The sequence below is a fragment of the Phascolarctos cinereus genome, unplaced genomic scaffold (assembly GCF_003287225.1).
Source record: "Phascolarctos cinereus isolate Bilbo 61053 unplaced genomic scaffold, phaCin_HiC Scaffold_8;HRSCAF=390, whole genome shotgun sequence".
NCBI classification, from domain to species: Eukaryota; Metazoa; Chordata; class Mammalia; order Diprotodontia; family Phascolarctidae; genus Phascolarctos; species Phascolarctos cinereus.
In genome coordinates, this window is record NW_027556291.1 from 60150584 (window position 1) to 60171033 (window position 20450).

A 20450-nucleotide genomic window follows, 5' to 3' on the forward strand; every position below is an offset into this window, starting at 1 on the left:
TATGCCAATTTTTACATTTATTGCAAACACTGACTAGTATTTTAATACCAGAGGTTAAATTTTCATCACAAGAAATGAGAAAACTATCCAGCATTCACTAAATGTAACAAGCTATGAAATTAATTCCTCATTATTGCTCTGAAAATATACCCCTAGATTTAAGTGGAATCTCTTTCCTCAGCCAAAGTTAGGCATTCAGTGATGGTTCTTTAGTCATCATCTACAGTTGGCCTGATTGTCACTCCTCTTCTTATCTAACCCCATCCAGTTAAACACCAGTATTTCTCAACTCTTTCACTAAGGGCAATTTTTTCTCCTATTTCTGTGCACACAGGATTAGTAAGAACAATCTTGCCTAAATCAGCCTTTACTGCACTGACTCTTCCTGTAATAGACAAGAAGCCTATATTCACCACAAGCACTTCATTCTTGGGCAATTTTTGTACCTTTATGGCTTTTTTGTCTTACTTAAGGTATGCACACCTGAAAGTTGTCTAAGCAGGAAATAGGAAATTTCCAACTCTGTGAAGATTTCAGACAATGCTCCAACTTGCATCAAGAACCTGTCGTACCATTCTGTTAGCTCAGCACAAAGTTGGATCAATTTTTGTTCCAATACCAGTAAGGCCTCCAGGAGTAGCGTACTGAAGATCATTATGTTCTGCAAAAAGTGATACGAGTTTGGAAAAGATTGGCTTACACATGAGTTTCCCTTCACTATCTTTACAGACAATGCCAGGCCTGACCTCCAACTCCTGATCCACCTTTAACACTCTGAAAATACTGCCACTGGCAACACCACCCTTGAGGTCATCAACTTCACAACCAGGCTGTTGATATCAAAAGACCAAATTACGTTAAGTCTGGGTTGTGAAGTAAAGTCTCATGGGAGCGCTGGACTTTTCTTTACTATGTATTCACAAACAACCTCAATATTATACTTCAGGGGCAGCTAGATGGCCCAGCGGATAGAGCTAGGCAAGTCACTTAACCCCAATTGCCTCACCAAAAAAAAAATTGGATTGGTCTCAATGAATTGAAAGAAAATTTTGGGGCAGCTAGGTGGTGCAGAGGATAGAGCTCCAGCCTTGGAGTCAGGAGGACCTGAATTCAAATCTGGCCTCAGACACTTGACACTTACTAGCTGTGTGACCCTAGGCAAGTCACTTAACACTGATTTCCTCACAAAAAAATAAATTATACTTCAGCTAAGCAGAAATTGGAATAATAGGAGCCCCTCTGCAACTGTACCTTGTACAAATGCAAGGATCTGTTCATCTTGTTCCTTAGTCTGACTTTCTTTCACCAAATCAATCTTATTCTGTAGAATCAGAATGTGTTTCAATTTCATGATTTCTATATCAGCTAGGTGCTCAGGGTCTGAGGCTGAGGACAAGACTCATTACCAGCTATTAACAATAGAGCTGCATCCATGACTTCTGCACCATTCAGCACGGTAGCCATCAAAATAGTGTGGCCAGGACAATCCACAAAAGAGACATGTCTGACTAATTTGAAGTTTCCTTTAGTTCCTGGAAGGTCTGTAGGAAATTCATCGGGTGTGCTGCTTCCACAAGATCTGTAACATTCTGGCCAAGAACAACTTGGGTCATCAAGTTTGTAAGTCTTAGCATTAGCATAACACAACTTAATGGTAATATTTCTTTCCAGTTCACTTTTGAATCGGACAGTGTGAACTCCAGAAACAGCTTTTATTGCTGTTGACTTTCCATGTGCTACATGGCCAACTGTACCTATATTGATTACGGCTTGTCTGCTGATAACTTCATGTAAAAGTGGAGTCAACTTGGTAACATCCAAGGTGGTCAGATACTGACGAGACAGATGAGGCTGCCCCAGAGTCACTCCCAGTTCATTGCTTGCCATCTTGTTCAAAAAGGATGTTCTGTCTTTTTTTGTGGAGGAAATTTGGAGAGCCCAAAGTCTTCTGAGCTACTCCACCATTTTCCTAGAATCCTTTCTTTTCCTCAAAATATTTGACTCTTTTAGTTGGGAAACATTAATACTTTATCCAGCTAACCACAAAATCAGCTCCACAGTGTCTCCACTGCTGTGAAGTCTTATCCTGTATTAGATCAGTTTTGATATGATAGAGAGTTTAATGGATAATGTTGATGTTGATAATTTAGTCTGAATTCATATTGATCCTGAAGGAATTCAGTACTCACTTCATTTTGTAAATTTAGGATTTTATTTAGCTCCATTCTGCCTAGTTAACCAGGAAGGAGCAGTAACATGGGCTAAAATTCTCCTTTTTTTGTAATTTTGTTTTACTTTACACTTGAATATAAAGTGAGAAAAAAAAATCATTGCCATGTACACACAGACCACAAGAGAGGATTCAATATAAAACAATAAATTTCCATTTCAAGAAAATCTATATAATAACTACTACACATTGTTTTCAAAGCTACCCAGCTTTTCTTTACTTCCCTGTTGGTTTTCATTTGTTCTCTGCTGTGCACTTTCAAGTTTATTTTTTCCCTCTCTCCCCCCACCACCCTAAATAAGGCTACAGTTGAACATGGAGATATCTATATATCTATAGATGTATATAGATACACACACACACATATACACACATAAACATAGATATCTATAAACATACATACATATATGTATACATATACACTCATACACATATATGTAAAACCATACTATGTTTATTTCCTCCTATCATCTGTTTCTCTTGAGGTGGATAGCATCTTCCTTCATAAGTCCAAGTTTTTCTGTGTTTTTCTAAATCAACCCACTCATCATTTCCTACACCATAGCAATATTCCTTTCTGGATTCAAACAGCATCTTCTTTCATAGAATCTTTTAGATTAATTTGGATATTTCTAATAGTCAGAATGCCTTGGTTGCTCAAAGTTATTCTCACTGTTACCGCTTACTGCTGTTACTATGTAGAATGTTCTCTTGGTTCTGCTCATTTCACCCTTTGTTATTTCATGGAGGTCTCTCCATGCATTTCTAAAATCATTGAGCTCATCATTTCTTATAGCAGAGTAATAATCCATCATGAATTATACCACAATTTGTTTAGCCATTCCCCAATTAACAGGAATCATCACAATTTCCAGTTCTTTGCCATTACAAAGAGAGCTGCTATAAATATAGCATATAGAACATGTAGGTTCTTTTCCATTTTCCCTAATCATCTTGGGAAACAGACCTAGTAGTGGTATTCTTGGGTCAAAGGGTATAGACAGTTTAATAACTCTTTGGGAATAGTTCCAAATCTCTTTCCAAAATGGTTGGATCAGCTCACAGATCCACCAACAATGAATTAAGGTCCCAATTTTTCCATATCCCCTCTAACATTTGCCACTTTCCCCTTCTATCATTTTAGCCAATCTGATTGGCATAAAATAATATCTCAAGGTTGTTTTAATTTGCATTTCTCTAGTCAATAATGATTTAGACCATATTTTCATATGACTATAAATCATTTTGATTTCTTCATTAGAAAACTGCCTGTTCATATCCTTTGGCCATTTATTAATTGGAGAATGACTCGCCTTCTTATAGATTTGACAATGTTCTTTATATATTTGAGATATGAGACCTTTATCTGAGGAACTGTCTATAAAATTTTCCCCCAGTTTTCTGCTTTCCTTCTGATCTTGTCTATATTTGTTTTATTTGTACAAAAACATTTTCATATAATGAAAATCATCCATTTTACATCTCACAATGCTCTCTATCTCTTGTTTATTCATAAATTGTTCATCTATCCATAAGTCTGATAGGCAGTATGTTCCATGTTCTTCAAATTTTCTTGTAATATCTCCCTTTATATCTAGGTCATGTACCCATTTAGGCCTAATCTTGGTAAATAGTATAACATATTTATCTATGCGCAATTTCTGCCATACTGCTTTCCAGCTTTCCCAACAATTTTTACCAAATAATGAATTCTTATCCCAAAGATTTAAGTCTTTACACTTGTCAGACACTGAGTAACTATGTTTGCTTGCTGCTGTAGATTGTATGACTACTCTGATCTCACTGATCTACCTTTCTATTTCTTAGACAGTACCAGATAGTTTTGATAATTGCTGCCTTATAATATAGTTTAAGATCTGGTACTACTAAACCTCCTTCCTTTACTTTTTTTCCCATTAGTTCTTTTGATATTCTTGACCTTTTGTTCTTCCAAATGAATTTTGTTATTTTTTCTAGCTCTGTAAAATAATTTTTTGGTAATTTAATTGGGATGGTATTAAATATATAAATTAATTTTGGTAAAATTGTCATTTTTATTATACTGGCCCTGCCTACCCATGAACAATTAATATTTCTCCATTTATTTAAATCTGATTTTATTTGTGTATAAAGTTTTTTATGGTTTTGTTCATATAGATCCTGCATTTATTTTGGTAGGTATATTCCCAGGTACTTTATACTGTCCAGAATTATTTTAAATAGGTGGTCTCCAGCTATCTCTTCCTGCAGGATCCTGTTTGTAATATATAGGAATGCTGTGATTTATGTGGGTTTACTTTATATCCTGCTACTTTGTTGAAATTATTAATTATTTCAATTAACTTTTCAGTTGAGTCTTTAGGATTTTCCAAATATATCATGATATCATCTGCAAAAAGAGATAGCTTTATTACCTCATTCCCTATTCTGATTCCTTCTATTTCTTTTTCTTCTCTTATTGCTATTGCTAGAATTGCCAGTACTATTTATTAAAGTGGTGACAGTGGGCATCCTTATTTCATATTGGATCTTACTGGGAAGGTTCCTAGCTTATCCCTATTACAAATAACACTTGCTGATGGTTTTAGGTAAATGCTTCTTATCAATTTAAGGAAAAGTCCATTTATGCCTATACTTCCAAGTGTTTTTAATAGAAATGACTGTTGTACTTTGTAAAATGCTTTTTATATTATCATATGATTTTTGTTACTTTTATTATTGATATAGCCAATTATGTTAATAGTTTTCCTTATGTTAAACCATCCCTGCATTCCTGGTATGATTCCTACTTGGTCATAATGTATAATCTTTGTAATATATTGTTGTAATCTTTTAGCTAGTATTTTATTTAGGATTTTTGTATCCATATTCATTAATGAAATTGGCCTATAATTTTCTTTCTCTGCTTTTACTTTTCCTGGTTTAGGTATCAGTATCATATTTGTTTCATAAAAGTTTGGTAGGACCACTTCTTTGCCTATTATTCCAAATAATTTATTTAATATTGGAATTAATTGGTCTTTAAATGTTTGATAAAATTCACTTGTAAATTGTCTGGTTCTAGTGTTTTTTCCCCCCTTAGAAAGCTCATTTATGGCCTGCACAATTTATTTTTCTAAAATAGGTTTCTTTACATATTCTATTTCCTCTTCCGCTAATCTGGGCAGTTTGTATTTTTGTAAATTCATTTCATTTAAGTTGTTGAATTTACTGTCATATAATTGGGCAAAATAACTGATTATAATTGCTTCAATTTCATCTTCTTTAGTGGCATATTCACCCTTTTCCTTTTTGATACTAGTAATTTGGTTTTCTTCTTTCTTTTTTAAAAAATCATATTAACCAACGGTTTATCTATTTTATTGATTTTTTTGTAATACCAACTCCTAGTTTTATTTATTAATTCAATGGTTTTCTTGCACCCAAGTTTATTAATTTCATCTTTAATTCTTAGGATTTCTGATTTAGTGTCTAATCAGGGATTTTTAATTTGTTCTTTTTTCAGTTTTTTTTAACTGCATACCCAGTTCATTGGTCTGCTCTTCTTCTTTTTTACTGATATAAGCACTCAGAGATATGAATTTTCCTCTGATTACTGCTTTTGCTGTATCCCACAGGTTTTGATATGTTGTTTCATTATTGTCATTTTCCTTAATTAAATTACTAATTGTTTCTATTATTTGTTCTTTAACCCATACGTTTTTAAAAATTAGGTTGTTTAATCTACAATTAGTTTTTTTCCTCTGTTTCCTTATTGAGTATAATTTTTATTGCATTGTGGTCTGTAAAGGAAGCATTTAATATTTCTACTTTTCTGCTTTTGGCTATAAAATTTTTTCATGGGATAAAATTCAATAAAAATATGGTTTAAAATGAGTTTGAGGCTTGGACATGAGATGGCAGACTAAAAATGTAATATCTGCAATGGCCGTAAGACAAGGATCTCAATTGTAATATATTCTCTCTGGCCTAAAACTTTCATTGCAAGGCAATGTCCGTAAGAAGGCACAAAAAAAGTTGCTAAATTCTGCAATATCGAGTTTGACCAATAGATGTCACGAAAAGACTGTGCAATAATATTCAACATCTTTTTTTTGACCACTAGGTGTCAGCAAAAGAATGTGACATAATTTTCAATGGTCCTAAATTGTTCAAAAAAACATTTATTAAAAACCTACTACGTGCCACACTGCGCTTTGGGTGCTAGGAATCCAAAGACAAAAAGGAAACAGTCCCTGCCCTCAGAGAAAAGTGCATTCTACTGATGGAGACCAGCTCTGTATAATACAAAACTCAATAGACACAGCCCTTAAAAAGAGGAAGAAGTCTCACCATTCCTTTCCAGAGGTGAAAGGTCCACAGGGATGGCAGCATGAATTTATTTTCAAACATTTTCAATGTATTCATTTGTTTTAGTGAATTTTTCTTTCTTTCTTTTTAAAATTCTGTAGGATAGTTCTCTATACGCTTTTGTTGTTCAGTTGTTTTTCAATCTTGTCTAACTCTTTGTGACCACATTTGGGGTTTTCTTGACAGAGATACTGGAGTGGTTTGCTATTTCCTTCTCCAGTTCATTTTACATATGAGGAAACTGAGGCAAACTTGCTCAGGGTCATATAGCTACTAGTTATGTAAGGTCACATTTGAACTCAGCTCTTCCTGACTCCAGGTTCAGCACTCTATCCATTGGGCCACCTAGCTACCCCGTTCCCTGTACAGTAAAGAGCTATAGATATATGAACCATCTATTGCTCAAGTCTCTTAGAGTAGGGGGCCAGAAGGCTCAGCTCTGATGGGGTCCCTTCCTTCCTGCATCACTGACTGATAATTTCTTTGCCATTTTCTCATCCTGGCCCCCACCCCCTCTTGCCTGGTAACCTCTTTCAGACTCAGTTTCCTCATCTGTAAAATGGGAATGATCCTGGCATTTCCTACGTAACTGAGCTTTTGTAAGGAAAGCACTGTATCCATCTCAGAGTTATACAGAAATATGAGTTGTTCTATCATTATATTTGTTTCAAGGGATTTCTGCCCTGGGAATAGGAGAGAAAGGAGAGGGAGGCCACTAAGAGGAAGCCTGTGCCAGGACCAGGAATGGCCAAAAAGTGAGTAGCCCAAGTGCAGCAAATACCAGGGAACACCAGGCATGAGGGGAGACTGAGCCCTGGGAAGGATAGCTTTCCCAGTGATGGGAAAGGAAGCCTGGAATCTGGGCCAGCCAGAGAGGGGCAGGGGCAGGTGGTGATGGGAGCAAGAGAGGTGAGAAGAGATATCTCATACCACTGAAAGGAAGGGAGCCAGAGAACAAGGACATGGAGAAAAAAGCCTGCCCCAGCCAGAGGGGAGACATTGGTGCTGCCTCAAGACCCCTGGGGGCACAGAGCCTACAGACATTAAACAAATGATGTCCCTCTAAGAAGAGAAAGGCTGCGAATTGGGAGATCATGAAGACATTACAGAAGGGGAGAATGGGTAGCTCAAAGCCCTCCTGGGAACAATCTCTAAGACCCAGCACAAGATCCCCTATGGAGAAGGGACTGAGCAAGGGCACTAGTGTGTTTGCTCTTGAAAAAGAAGCTGCCAACTTTCTAGGAGAGAAGAGTAAAGAAATGGAGATGCCCCTCCCCACAATCCCAAAGTGCCAAAGCAGACGTCTGCTCACAGGAGCCTTGAATCTTAGACCTGGAAAGGATTTAGAGTCAGCCTCTCATTTCCTACCTGAGACACAATGAATCCTCCTTATGACATCCCTTCAGTTTTTCATTAAGACAAACTTGCATCCCTGAAATCAATCTATTAAACAATACCAAAAGTATTTATTAAGCACCTATTATGTGCCAGGAGCTTTATCTTTTCCCTGGATTCTAGGTCTCTACACCAAAGCCACACCAAATCTAATCCCTTTGCCCTATGACAGTCATTCAGATTTGTGAGGACAGCTACCACTGCCTCTGCTGTATTCTCTTTTCAGAGTGAAATGCCACCCACTTATAGGTTTATGGAATTTAGAGCTGGCAGGGTCCAATTCTCTCCACTTAAACTAGAGGAAACAGGCCTAGAGACTGAGGTTCAGTGACTTGCCCAGGGTCTCACAGTCTGTAGGGAGTAGAGCTGGAATCCAAACTGAGGTCCTGAGTCTACATTCAGGGCACCTTCCATCCCACGATCCCCCTCCTTTCATCTATTCCTCACAGGGTGAGGTTTCCAGGCCCCTCACCATCCCTGTCTGTTAGTGTCCTTCCTAAATGTGGATCCTAGAAGTGAACATGATATTTTAGGTGTGGTCTGACCGGGACCACAGAGAGCTGCTTCTATTCTTGGCATGATTATTTTATGCAGCCCTGTGCTTTCCCTGGTGTGGGGGCACTCCAGCTTGGAGAGTCCTGCTGCTGATGTCAATCAGCCAGGGATTAGGGAGTTGCCTGGGACACAGAGGGGTTAAATGATTTGTTTATGGTCACATGGCCAAGCCTGTAGATAGGACTTTGGACCCAGGTCTTCCTGACTCCAAGATTAGCTGTCTATTGTGTACTCCAGCCTCCATCCCATGCTTGTATTGATACAATCTGAAATCACCCTAGCTAAGGCAGCTTAGTGGCTAGGGATAACTGGACAAACAGACAGAAGTACACACACACACACACACACACACACACACACACACAAGCACGCGCACACACACACACACACTCACAGTGGAAGAGCTACACACATTGTTTCAGTGACTCACAACCCTCTGCCCTCTGGGAGACCTCACTCTCTTGAGCTGCCATGCAGCTGAGGACTCGGTCCCTGTGTCCCCTGGAAACCTGAGTCACTAATGGGTATATCTTGTCACCATAGGAGGTCACAGGAGACTGACCCTTGCTTAGAGGCTTTCTCCTTTAATGAAAGGTACAGATACCTTCAAAGACCTTTCTTGTCTCTCCAGATAATATGGAAACTTCAGTGTTTGACAATCCACTCCCACCTCCACCAGCAGACATCAGCTTTCCTGACAAGCATGCAGGCTCACAAGGCTCAAAATGCAAGTAGTTTTATTGAAAAGTAAATGAATGAATGAAAGAAAAAGCATCGGTTCAGTGCTTACTGTGTGCCAAGAACCGTGCTAAAAGCTGCCATTACAAGCTTGGTGCTGCCTGATTTGTTTTTAAAAAGAAGAGACATAGAGCACTGGCCCTGAAGTCAGGAGGACCTGAGTTCAAATCCAGCCTCAGACCAAACACTTGACACTTACTAGCTGTGTGACCCTGGGCAAGTCACTTAAGCCCAATTGCCTAAAAAAAAAAAGAGAGACAGAGAAGCCCAAGAGAAGCCTGGTTGAAAACACTGGCAATGTATCCATTTGCAGTAATCCTTTTTGTCCAACTTGGATAGCATCTTAGCAGTTGTTAGACAACAGCTACCTGAATATGGAATGAATAAACTTCAGAGGAGGAAAGGATACTGAGTGTTAGTGATCTAGGTCAGGGAGTTAGGGGTTAGGGAGAGTCTAGAGGTAGCAATGGGGAACAAGGAGTATTCCAAGTCCTCAAGCTCAAGCACTGAGTGAACAGGCCTCTCTCTGGATCATACCACGTTGGAAGCACTTAGGGTGGTTGTTTCTTTCATTCTTGTTTTTTTTTTCTTTTCTGTTTTTGACTAGGCAATGGGGTTAAGTGACTTGCCCAGGGTCACACAGCTAGTAAGTGTTATGTGTCTGAGGTCAGATTTGAACTCAGGTCCTCCTGAATCCAGGGCCAGTGTTCTATCCACTGTACCACCTAGCTTCCCCTGTTTCTTTCATTCTTGAAGAGGACCGAAATGACATCATTATGTTAGAGTCAAGTTTCAGTGTGTCTGACCATAGCTGATCAGACCAATACGAGCTCGGAATGCTCTACCTCAAGTCATGTACAAATAGTCCATGTGAACATTTGGGGTGGATTCTCTAAATTTGTGCATCTCGTGTTTCCTTTGATTCAATTCTGCTTTGCTCACAGAGCACAGCGTCTTCTCTGGTGAGGTCACACCATGCTGCATGGTCCTGTGCCAGCACCTCCCATGTCACACAATCAATTCCAAAGCTCTTAAGACAGACCTTGAAAGTGTCCTTGTATTCTTTTTTCTGACCACAATGTGAGTTCTTCATAAAATAGTCTTTTAGGTAAGTGCACATTTGGCATTTGAACATGGCTAGCACATTGGAGTTGCACTCTCTGCAGTACAGTTTGAGTGCTTGGCAGTTTAGTTCAAGAAAGAACCTCAGTGTCTGGTGTCTTATTCTGCCAGGTGATCTTGAGAATCTTCCTAAGATAATTCAAATGGAAGCAATTCAGTTACTTACTAGCTGTGTGACCCTGGGCAAGTCACTTAACCCCAATTGCCTAAAAAAAAGTCAAAAAGTCAAAATAATAACAAAAATACAAAATCATGCACCACCTCCACTTTAGTCTTGCCTTGTAGCCTTTTCGAGTTGAAGAATGTACCATCAGTACAGTAGCTGACCTTGATAGTGTGTGTATCCTCATTGAAAGTGTTTGACAACTTGGCTGAAAACATCATGCTAAAAAGCATGGGAGCAGGGCAGCTAGGTGGCGCGGTGGATAGAGCACCAGCCCTGGATTCAGGAGGACCTGAGTTCACATCTGGCCTCAGACACGTAACACTCACTAGCTGTGTGACTCTGGGCAAGTCACTTAACCCCAATTGCCTCACCGAAAAAAAGCATGGGAGCAAGCACACAGCCTTTTTTAACTCCATTGGTGACTGGGAAAGTGCGAGAGCATTGTCCATTATCCAGAACCCAGGCAAGCATGGTGTCATGAAATTGATGTTCAGCACTGATCAACTTCTCTGGTCAACCAAGTTTTGCCATGATTTTTTTTCTTGTAAACTGCTTATTGAAAACCCAGGGATAAAATCAACTGTTCATTGTGGAAGGCCTTAAATTACATTATTACAGTAGAAAATACAGGAGGTAGAAGATAACTGAAAAGACTAATGCAACATTAGATTCAAATCTATAGCTCCTGTAGCTATGTAAAACATGGTTTTAAAAACTAAACCCAACATTTTTCAGTAACCATAGAAAACAATTAAAATAAATTTGCCATGAAAGCCCTCATATCATGCTTGATACACGGAGGTAGGAAGATTTAAGAACCAGAAGGACACGTGAGACATGACATTTTATCTACAACTCCTGTTTGCTTTACTGAGCTTGTAGTTTTACAATTCAGTTGTCTTCTTCTGCTTCAGACTCAGATTCTTCTTCCGCATTCTTGAGCCACTCTACAAATTTTTTCATTTGCTCAAGAAAGACACTTTTCCCCTTTGCAACATGTGCATCTTTATACCACTTCAAAATGGCTCTTCACTCAGGACTTCAGCTTTATAAAAAAGCACCACAATTTTCTGGAAGGCTTTCATGAAGTGAACGTTGTCATAACAGTACTCCTGCATCTTCAGTAACAGAGTCAGCTCAGACTGACCTTGAGTAGTAAAGGCAGCACGTAGAGGGCTGTATTGCTTCAAATGCTTGATGGCTTACTCTGCTACCAGCTCCTCATTTTTGTTCCATTCCACAGTGCTCATTACACTTGACCAGACTATGCCTATAACGATCTGTTCTGGGATATTGTTTTTCTTCATCTCCTCCCTGACATACAAAATTATATCCTTAAATGGATCACCACGTGACGTTTGTTCTTGAAGTTTTTTCTGTAGCTCTTTACGAGCTCCTATGGTTTGCTGGTTCCGAACATACTCAGAAAGTTCTTTTAGACCTGCTTCGGTAAAATATTTTGTGAAGTGTTCAACATTTTGTTTTTTAGCAGGAAAAAGTTCCATCAGTCTCTTGTCCATGCTGACTTTTCTTTTTTTTTCTTTTTTTTTTGCTGAGGCAATGGGGTTAAGTGACTTGCCAAGGGTCACACAGCTAGTGTCAAGTGTCTGAGGCTGGATTTGAACTCAGGTCCTCCTGACTTCAAGGCCAGAGCTCTATCTGCTGCACCACCTAGCTGCCCTGCCATGTTGACTTTTTGAAGACTAGCAGCTACTGTATTGATATCTTTTTCATTTATCCATGATTTAAACAGCTTTACAGCAAAGGCTGCTGAAATGCCTCCTTTAACCAAATTCTCATTATAAAGGCTGTTAAGAATGGATGCATTAAGTGTCCCATTGGCCAGAAGAACCCCAGTCCAGTCAACATGGCCAGTTTGTTCCTCTCAGACTCTGAAAAACCCTTTAAGAATAGCAGCAGCTTTTTAACTTCATCCTCAAATCCCTTTTCAAGGTATTTGTATCACCTGATTAACTTGTTGAATACCTGAGCAAAGGCTTGCACGGTCTCTAGGTCTTCTTGTGCTGCAAATACACAGACATCGGTAGACATCATGTCATCTGCCAGTGTACCACCTGGGGCCAGCATGCCACCAGCCACCAGAATGTCAAAGAGTGTTTCTGCATATCTGCGATAATCAAGTTTTGCCCCAGAAGCATCAAGAAATTTTGCTACTGCTTCCGAATCAGTGCCAGTTTCAGTTAAACCTTGAATAATATAGTCCTGAAACTGAGTAGGGTCAAACCTGTCTTTTGCATCTCTTTTTCTAGTTTTAAAACGCTGGCCTGATAGCGTTGGCTTTTGCTGCTTTTGATTATTCATAAAAGACAGCCTTTCCCAGGTGCGGCTCCAAATCCAGCTCCCGGGTCAGACCCAGGCCTGGCCTCACGCAGCTGCCACCAATGCCCTCCCCATTGCAGGCTGGGCCCCTGCTGCCTTCCTACCTAGGCGGCCTGCCTCCCGCCTGCCCTCCTTCCCCGGGGGCTAAGGATGGCCTCAGCTTACCGCCATGATTTTCCATAAGCCTTCACAACTGACAGTATCAGAGGCCTTGGTCAGATCTACAAATGTTGTGTACAGACCTCTGTTCTGCTCCTGGCATTTCTCCTGGAGTTGTCTGGCAGCAAACACCATATCGACCATTCCTTGGCCCCTTCTAAAGCCACACGCTGGCTCTCAGGTAGACAGTCATCTTCCAGGTGAAGGATTAGCCTATTAATTAAGGAGGACTCTGGCAAGAATCTTGCCAGCAATGATTTTGAGAGAGAGACACCCCCCACCCCCACACCTCCGTGATTGTCACAGGACAATCTATTTCCTTTGCCTTTCTAGAGATGGACAATGGATGTGTCCTTGAACTCCTAGGGGATAACCCACTCCTGCCGTATAACCCCCCAAATTCCCCCCCACACCTTGTAAATCTCAGCTAGAATAGAATCAGCACCAGGTGCTTTGCCACAGGAGAGGAGCCTAAGGGCATTCACACCACATTGGAAGTGCCAAAAACTTACAGACCCCTAGACTAAGCTGTGGAAACAGCAGAATGACACACAAGACAGAAGCCTAGGCCAGCCATTCAACCCCCTCCCCCAGAGGACAGTAGAGTCCAACTCTAACATAAAGTCCAAAATCAAGAAAAAAATGAGCAAACAACAGAAAAAGAATCTGACCATAAAGAGCTATTATGGTGACAGAGAAGCTCAAGACACAAACTCTGAAGAAAACAATGAGTTCAAAATATCTACAAGCAAACCTCAAAGACAAATACAGATTGGACACATGCCCAGCAAGAATTCCTAGAAGAGGTAAAGAAAGAGATAAAAGAGAGCAAAAAAAATTTTTTTTAATCTTGTAATAGCAATAAAGGAAAAAGTGGGAAAAGAAATGAGAGCTAGGCAAGAAAATTATGAAAAGAGAATTAACAACTTGGTAAAATAGGCACAAAAAATACTGAAGAAAATGACTCTCAAAAAATTGGAATTGGTCATGTGGAAGCTAATGAATCCATGAGACATCAAAAAATAATCAAACAAAGTGAAAAGACCAGAAAAAATGGTAGAAAATAGGCAGTGTCTCATAGGAAAACAACTCATTGAGAAGCCATGAACAAAAAAACAGCCTAGACATCATATTTCAAGTAATTACAAAGGAAAACTGCCCAAATAGCTTGCAACCAGAGAGCAAACCAGAAACTGAAAGAATCTACCAGTCACTTCCTGAAAATAATTCCAAAATGAAACACTCATGAGGGGAGAAAGTTTCTTGGTAAGCCTTGGGGCCAGCTCTATCCACCAGGCTCAGTCTCCTAGCGCCACCCTTAACAGTTTGGTGGGAAAAAGCTGTCCAAGGGATCACCTGTCCTCCCCTATTAAGAATATAATTTTTTAGGGGCAGCTAGGTGGCGCAGTGGATAGAGCTCTGGCGCTGATGTCAGGAGGACCTGAGTTCAAATCTGTCCTTAGACCAAACACTTGACACTTACTAGCTGTGTGACCCTGGGCAAGTCACTTAACCCCAATTGCCTCGCCCCCCCCAAATTATATATATATATATATATATGTGTGTGTGTGTGTGTGTGTGTGTGTGTGTGTGTGCTGCCTGGGCTGGGATAAAGGCCAGGAGGAGATTCACACAGTCAGGTTTCAAACTGAGGACAATATAATGGCCTATTTTACACAAGTTTATGGAGAAGGGAGACTGACTTATGGAGGGTCTTGACTACAGCAGAGCCCTCATGCTCCCCTCTGAGCCAGTCAGCATCAAAATAGCCCTGTCTCCCATAGTCCTGAATTTAAGGGGAAGTCATGATACAAAGTTATTGTGTGTGTTTGGGTGCTCTTGTGTGTTTGTCTGGGGGGGCAGGGACTAGGGAGGGGGTGATTGACTTGAAAGACTGCTGTCTTTATGTTGTACACTCTTCCCTAAGCTCTTGGTTGATAATTGATTAAGGATTGGCTAGCTGGGTGTTCTCTATCCTGCTCTGTCTTCATCCTTTGCCCAATGGACACTAGATGATCTGCCATCAGGGATTCTTGGTGCTGTGATGGCAGCCTGGGCCAGATCCTGGGAGCTGGCTGACCCCTCATGGGAGTTCTCCTTTGATTTCTTATGCTTGGAGAAGGAATTCTGGGGTTTAAGTAATTTCTCTCCATTCCTCCTCCCTCAGTTCATCTTCTGGGACCACAGTCCACCCCCACCCCCTTTGAGTGTGTTCTTTTCAATTTACATTTTTGTTGTTTGGACTTTTTTCTTCTACGGGCAGTATTTTTCATTGCCTGCCCCTTCTACATGCTGTTCCTGAAAATCCCCTCTCTTTGAGTAGTCAAGGGAAAGAAAAGATTTCCTCCCTCCCTAGCAAATAGAAGCAGGGACCGGCCAGCAGCACGTTGCAGGCATGTCTTTGTTTGCCTGCCTGCCTGCCTTTGTCTTCTTGTCTGGGCTTCTTTCTGGGAAGTCACTCTTTAGACTGAGCTCTGGCCAAGCCCTTTGCTCTCCCTACCCCTATTCCCAAACCTAGAAAAAGATCACATGGCTGGCATCCTGCCAATGGTCATTTGCCCAGGTATTGCTGCTGCAGCCCTAATGGCCTCTAAACTAGTGACAATGCCATCTTCAGCTTCCTTTTGCATAGCCCACAGAGACCCAGGAGAAAAACCTTCCTCCAAAGTGAGAAGCTCCTGAGCTTCTTAACCAAATCCCTTTGGAATGTCCTCCCCCTCAGGGGAGGGAGCTTCTTGGTAAGATTGCTGACAGGATGCCACCCTGGCCCACTGAGGCAGAACTGGCACTGTAGACCAGCTGGCTGGAGATTCCAGAAGGAAATCTCTATCTTTCATCCCATGGAAGGAGGAGATTATGGAGCAAGAGACCCTAAAAAGCCCTCTTTTCCCTCCTGGGTTGGTTTTCTTTTTATCTATTTTGGTTTGGTGCAACTGGATCCTCAAAAGCCCTCTCCTCCCTCCTAGATTTTCTTTTCTTTTCCTTTCTTCCTTCCTCCCTTTTTTTTTTTAGGTAGACTGGATCCTCAAAAGCTCTCACCTCCCTTCTGGATTATTTTCCCCCTTTTTCTCTTTCTTTCTTTCCTATGGATTGTATCCTCAAAAGCTGTCTCCTCTCATCTGGTTAAAGAATTCCACATGCCCCTTTTCTGACAGGGGCATCTCAATGGCTGGAACAGAGAAGACAAAATTAAGTTCTCACATAAATTTGAGTCAGCTTTCTCTTAGTAAAAGAGCAAAAAAAAACCCCTCCAGGCCTGTCCTGGCCAAATGACTGACATTTCAGGGCCAGAGAGGCCTGTCTCTCTCCAGCAGGGCAGGGTGAATAGGGAGGAGCCTTTAACTTCTGTTCCCAGGCAGATTGTGGGCAGGAGCCCAGGAAATCAGTTAGAAGAGAGGTCCCCTTCCCAGCATTTTCCTGCCATCTCCAGCATGACCAGAAGGTTGGTCCTGGATGTCTCCCTTTCTGCCTCCCCAAGTTTCTCCTGGGCCCCCTGGGAGGGCCTTCTTGGGCCCTGGGCCTGGCACTCCCCCCTGCCCAGGCTTGCCAGATACCCTGGCCTCAAGGAAGCAGCTCTCAGAGTCCAACCTTGGGCCACCTGGGCCACCAGGAACAGGCCAGGAAGGTGGCCCAGTCTAGAGGGTCTATCCCAGTGTATGGGGATCAAGTTCTCAGAGCCAGGCTCTCAGGTACTTCCTTCCCTTGGGCAATGGGTGGCATTTCTGGTGGCACAAAGGAAAGGGTCCCACTGTTTGCTTGTGGGAGTCCCCCAATTACCCTGCTATAGCTCCCCATTTCCTCTCCCCACTTTCTGCTGCTGTGGCAGACCCCCCCACACACACTTCTGCCCTGACCTCTCCCCCACCCAAGAGCCAGGACCAGAGAGTCCAAGCATAAGACACTCCTGGAGCCTACAGCCAGTTATGAGGGGCTGGGGACACACCCAGCCCCACTTAGAGCACAGGGGTGGGCATGTGTGTCACATGACACCCCCAGGAGGGAGGTGAGGCCTATAGGGGGGTCCTGGGCCTTGGGCAAGGAGGCCAATCCCAGAGATGGGCATGCCCTCAGAGAGGCAAGCCAATCAGGAGAGGCCCCACAGCCAGGGCTCCTGGCCACTAGTCCTGGAGGAGCCCCTGGAGGGAGCTCCTGGCTCCTCCCCCCTGCTATGCATGCAGCCTCTCACACCTGCAGTCCCCTCCCCTCCCTCCTCTTCCCTGGGCCCAGGGAAGCCAAAGACTAGGCATCCGTCCCTCCGTCCTTCCAGTGATGGGGAGCTCACTACCTCCTTGTGGGGTGGCCCAGGGTACAGGAGCTCAGATGTAGAGGTGGAAATTGAGGCAACCAGAAAGGGGAAGGGACCTGCCCATGGGCCCAGCTGGGAAGGGTGGGGTGGGGTGGGGTCCCATCCCCCCTGGTCCAATGCTTCTGCCCCCACAACACACTGCCTCTGGCCAAGGGACCTCACAGGGTCATCCACGGAGGCACAGTCAGAGGGGAGCCCAGAGCTCATGCCCAACCCCACCTTGCACACAGCAGTTAACTGAGGTTGAGAAAGGTAGGGTGGGGTGGGGCGGGGTCTCCTTCCCCAGGGTCACAGAGCTGGCAGGGGTCAGGAGCCAGATGGGACCAGGGGTCTTTCTCTGCCTCCAAGCCCACCCTCTGTCCACTGCAGCAGCTCTGTCTCCACTGCCTGGATAGACCTCTGCTGCATTGGTCAGTGACCAGTGGGCCCACTTCAGGGTCAATCTCCCCACCTCCTTACATAGCCATGCCATGGGGAGAGCCAGAGCTGGAGTTGGGGGAGCTGGGGCCCGTCTGGGCTCCAAAAGTCCCCACACACGGGGCTTGGGGAAGGACTGGGGGTGGTGCAAATCAGACGACAGTCCTTGGGTCCATGATGAGCTCAACAGGTCAGTCCCACGGGTGTACGTGACTACCAGCCTGGGGGAAGGAAAGGGCTAGAAAGGGGGCAGCTAGCCAGGATTGGGGGAAACCTTCTGGGGTCTCCCCCTTCTCGGCAGGGAGTCCTCCGCAGCCTTCCCGCTGCCCCTAAGGAAAAGGACCCCCTGCTGTGTTCTCCCCAGGCCCCCACTGCAGGCTGCCAGGTGGGAAGAGGACTCGTCTCAGATGAAGAGGCAGGCCAGGGAACTGGTTCTGAGGCCCAAAGCCCCCTCCCCAGCCCCCCAGCAGGGAGAAGAGCAATGGGCAGAGCAGGGATTCAGGCCAGCAAAGTCAACATCTCAGGAGGAAGTGGAAGATCAGGGAGTGCCAGGGATTTGAATCACTGTGGGACTCAGCCTGGATCACCAAGCTTACTCAGGTCCTTTGATGGGCTCTGTCCCCTGCCCTAGGGCTGAGGCACTAGCAAGTCAATCCTGATGGCCTCGGACCAGCCTGACTCAGCCATCCCAACCTCCCAGAGGCCCCCTGTGACCTGACTTCCTCAGCATGTCTTTGGTAGGGCGGGTGTAGCACGTGGAGACAGCCAGCAGAAACTGAACTCAGAAGCTCCCCTGATTGCCTGAGCCAGGCTTTCCTCATTCCCTCTTGGCTTTTCTTAGCCCCAAAATAAAAGAGAATGAACAAAACCAAACAGCAGGCTCCTCCTCCCTCCTTCAGGGGCATAGTGCTAGAGGTGCCGGACCAGGCAGCTGGAGAACTGGGAAAGGGCCCAGACAACAGCAGATCTTCTCTGCCAGGGACGGGGAGAATGGGAAGAAGCGCCTGAGCAGGACTCCCTGCAGTCAAGAGTCAGGCTGTGCCCTGCCAGGTCACCCCAAGGCACCAGAGGGGGATGTCAGTACATCCGGTATATCCAGTAGGTGGCCAAGGAACAGGGTGGTGAGAGAGAAGGGAGGAGATGCCCAGACTGGGTCCTCCCTGGGGAACCTTTCTGGAGATTGCATCTGGTTTTACCCTCAGGAGAAATTGTGTTCCCTTTGGTTGTGTCCTGCTGGAGACACAGCCTGAGTGTGTGTGCTAGGAGAACAGAGGGCCAAAGTGGGGGAGACGACCAGGTTGTGTTTGGCTGTAGAAAATGAGAAGGAAGCAGGAATCTGGCCTGGGCTGAGTGTAGCAGAAAGCGCTTGGAGTCAGGGCTGGGCCCCATGTCCCTCCTTTGTGCAGTGGTTCAGATGGTTGGTGCAGAGCAGGGGCTCCCTATCTTTTTGGCCTCCATACCCCTTGGCTTTTCAGTAAACCTTCCCATGCCTCTTATTCAGTATGAACTGCAATATATTCTACTGCATATTCTCATTATAACTAAAATAAAGAGATCAATTTCCTTCTCTGAGGGTACACTAACACTTTTGTAACTTCCTTAATGGTATGCTCTCATTTTCTGCTAGATATTCATTTTTTTTTTTGGCTAGGCAATGGGGTTAAGCGACTTGCCCAGGGTCACACAGCTAGTAAGTGTAGTAAGTGTTATGTGTCTGAGGCTGGATTTGAACTCAGGTCCTCCTGACTTCAGGGCCGATGCTGTATCCACTGCGCCACCTAGCTACCCCTATCTGCTAGATATTCTTGACAAGCTCCTCAGTCTCTCTTGGGGTGAAATGATCTCCAAGAGCCTCATCCACTTTAAATCTATGAACTTCCAATTCTCCTTCCCTACTCTCCCCTACAGGGCTCTCTGGAAGTCACTGCCTCCTTCATTAAGCCAGGGTTGAACTACCAGGCTACCTGGGACCAGCCCAGCTATTCCCCACCTGAACCACTCTGCCTGCAGTTTCCCTGCCTGGCCTGATTGACCTCTGAGCCTTGGTCCTGGAGGGAATCATGGTTAGATCTGACCTCATGGAGAGAAGGGCCTTCCCTCCAGCACCCCCACTTCCCCCTCCCCAGGGCAGTTCCTGGCCAAAGGTTTCCCATTTTGATACATCCTCTACATTAACATTATTTAAGCCTGTTTACCTCTTCCTCCACTCCCTGAAGTGACAGAAAGCTGCCATGTGATGGACAGAACACTGGGGTTGGAGACAGAGGGCCTGGTTTGGAATCCTGGCTGTGACTTTCTAAGGTTCTAGTAACCTGAGTGACCATGAAAATTCACTGGACCTCTCTGGGGTTCCAGACCCACCTCTGACATCCCTTTCAAGGACTGGTGCCTAGGATGGATCCCTGTGGACATGCTGCCCTGATACCCAGAGATGCCACTTCTAGCCCTCTGTAGTGGGGAGAAAGGAGGGAGGATTGAGAAGCTTTGAGGACTCTCTCTAATTGGGAGGAGGGAAGGACAACAGGCTGAAATCACTGCTGTCCCTCCACGAGGCAGCTGCCCCAAAGTGGAAGAGGCTGCCTCGGGAGGAAAGGACTGAGTTCTGTAGCACTGGCTGGATGCCCACGAGTCCTGAATGTTGTCCAGGCCCTTGGCACTCAGGCCAGGGTGGG

General features: G+C 43.7%; 2 pseudogenes; both read right to left on the reverse strand.

Annotated features, from left to right (window-relative positions):
* Nucleotides 1-209: 209 nt before the first annotated feature.
* On the reverse strand, nt 210-1887 carry LOC110194749 (eukaryotic translation initiation factor 2 subunit 3-like; annotated as a pseudogene).
* Nucleotides 1888-11386: 9499 nt separating this feature from the next.
* Nucleotides 11387-12884, reverse strand: LOC110194730 (eIF5-mimic protein 2-like; annotated as a pseudogene).
* Nucleotides 12885-20450: the final 7566 nt, after the last annotated feature.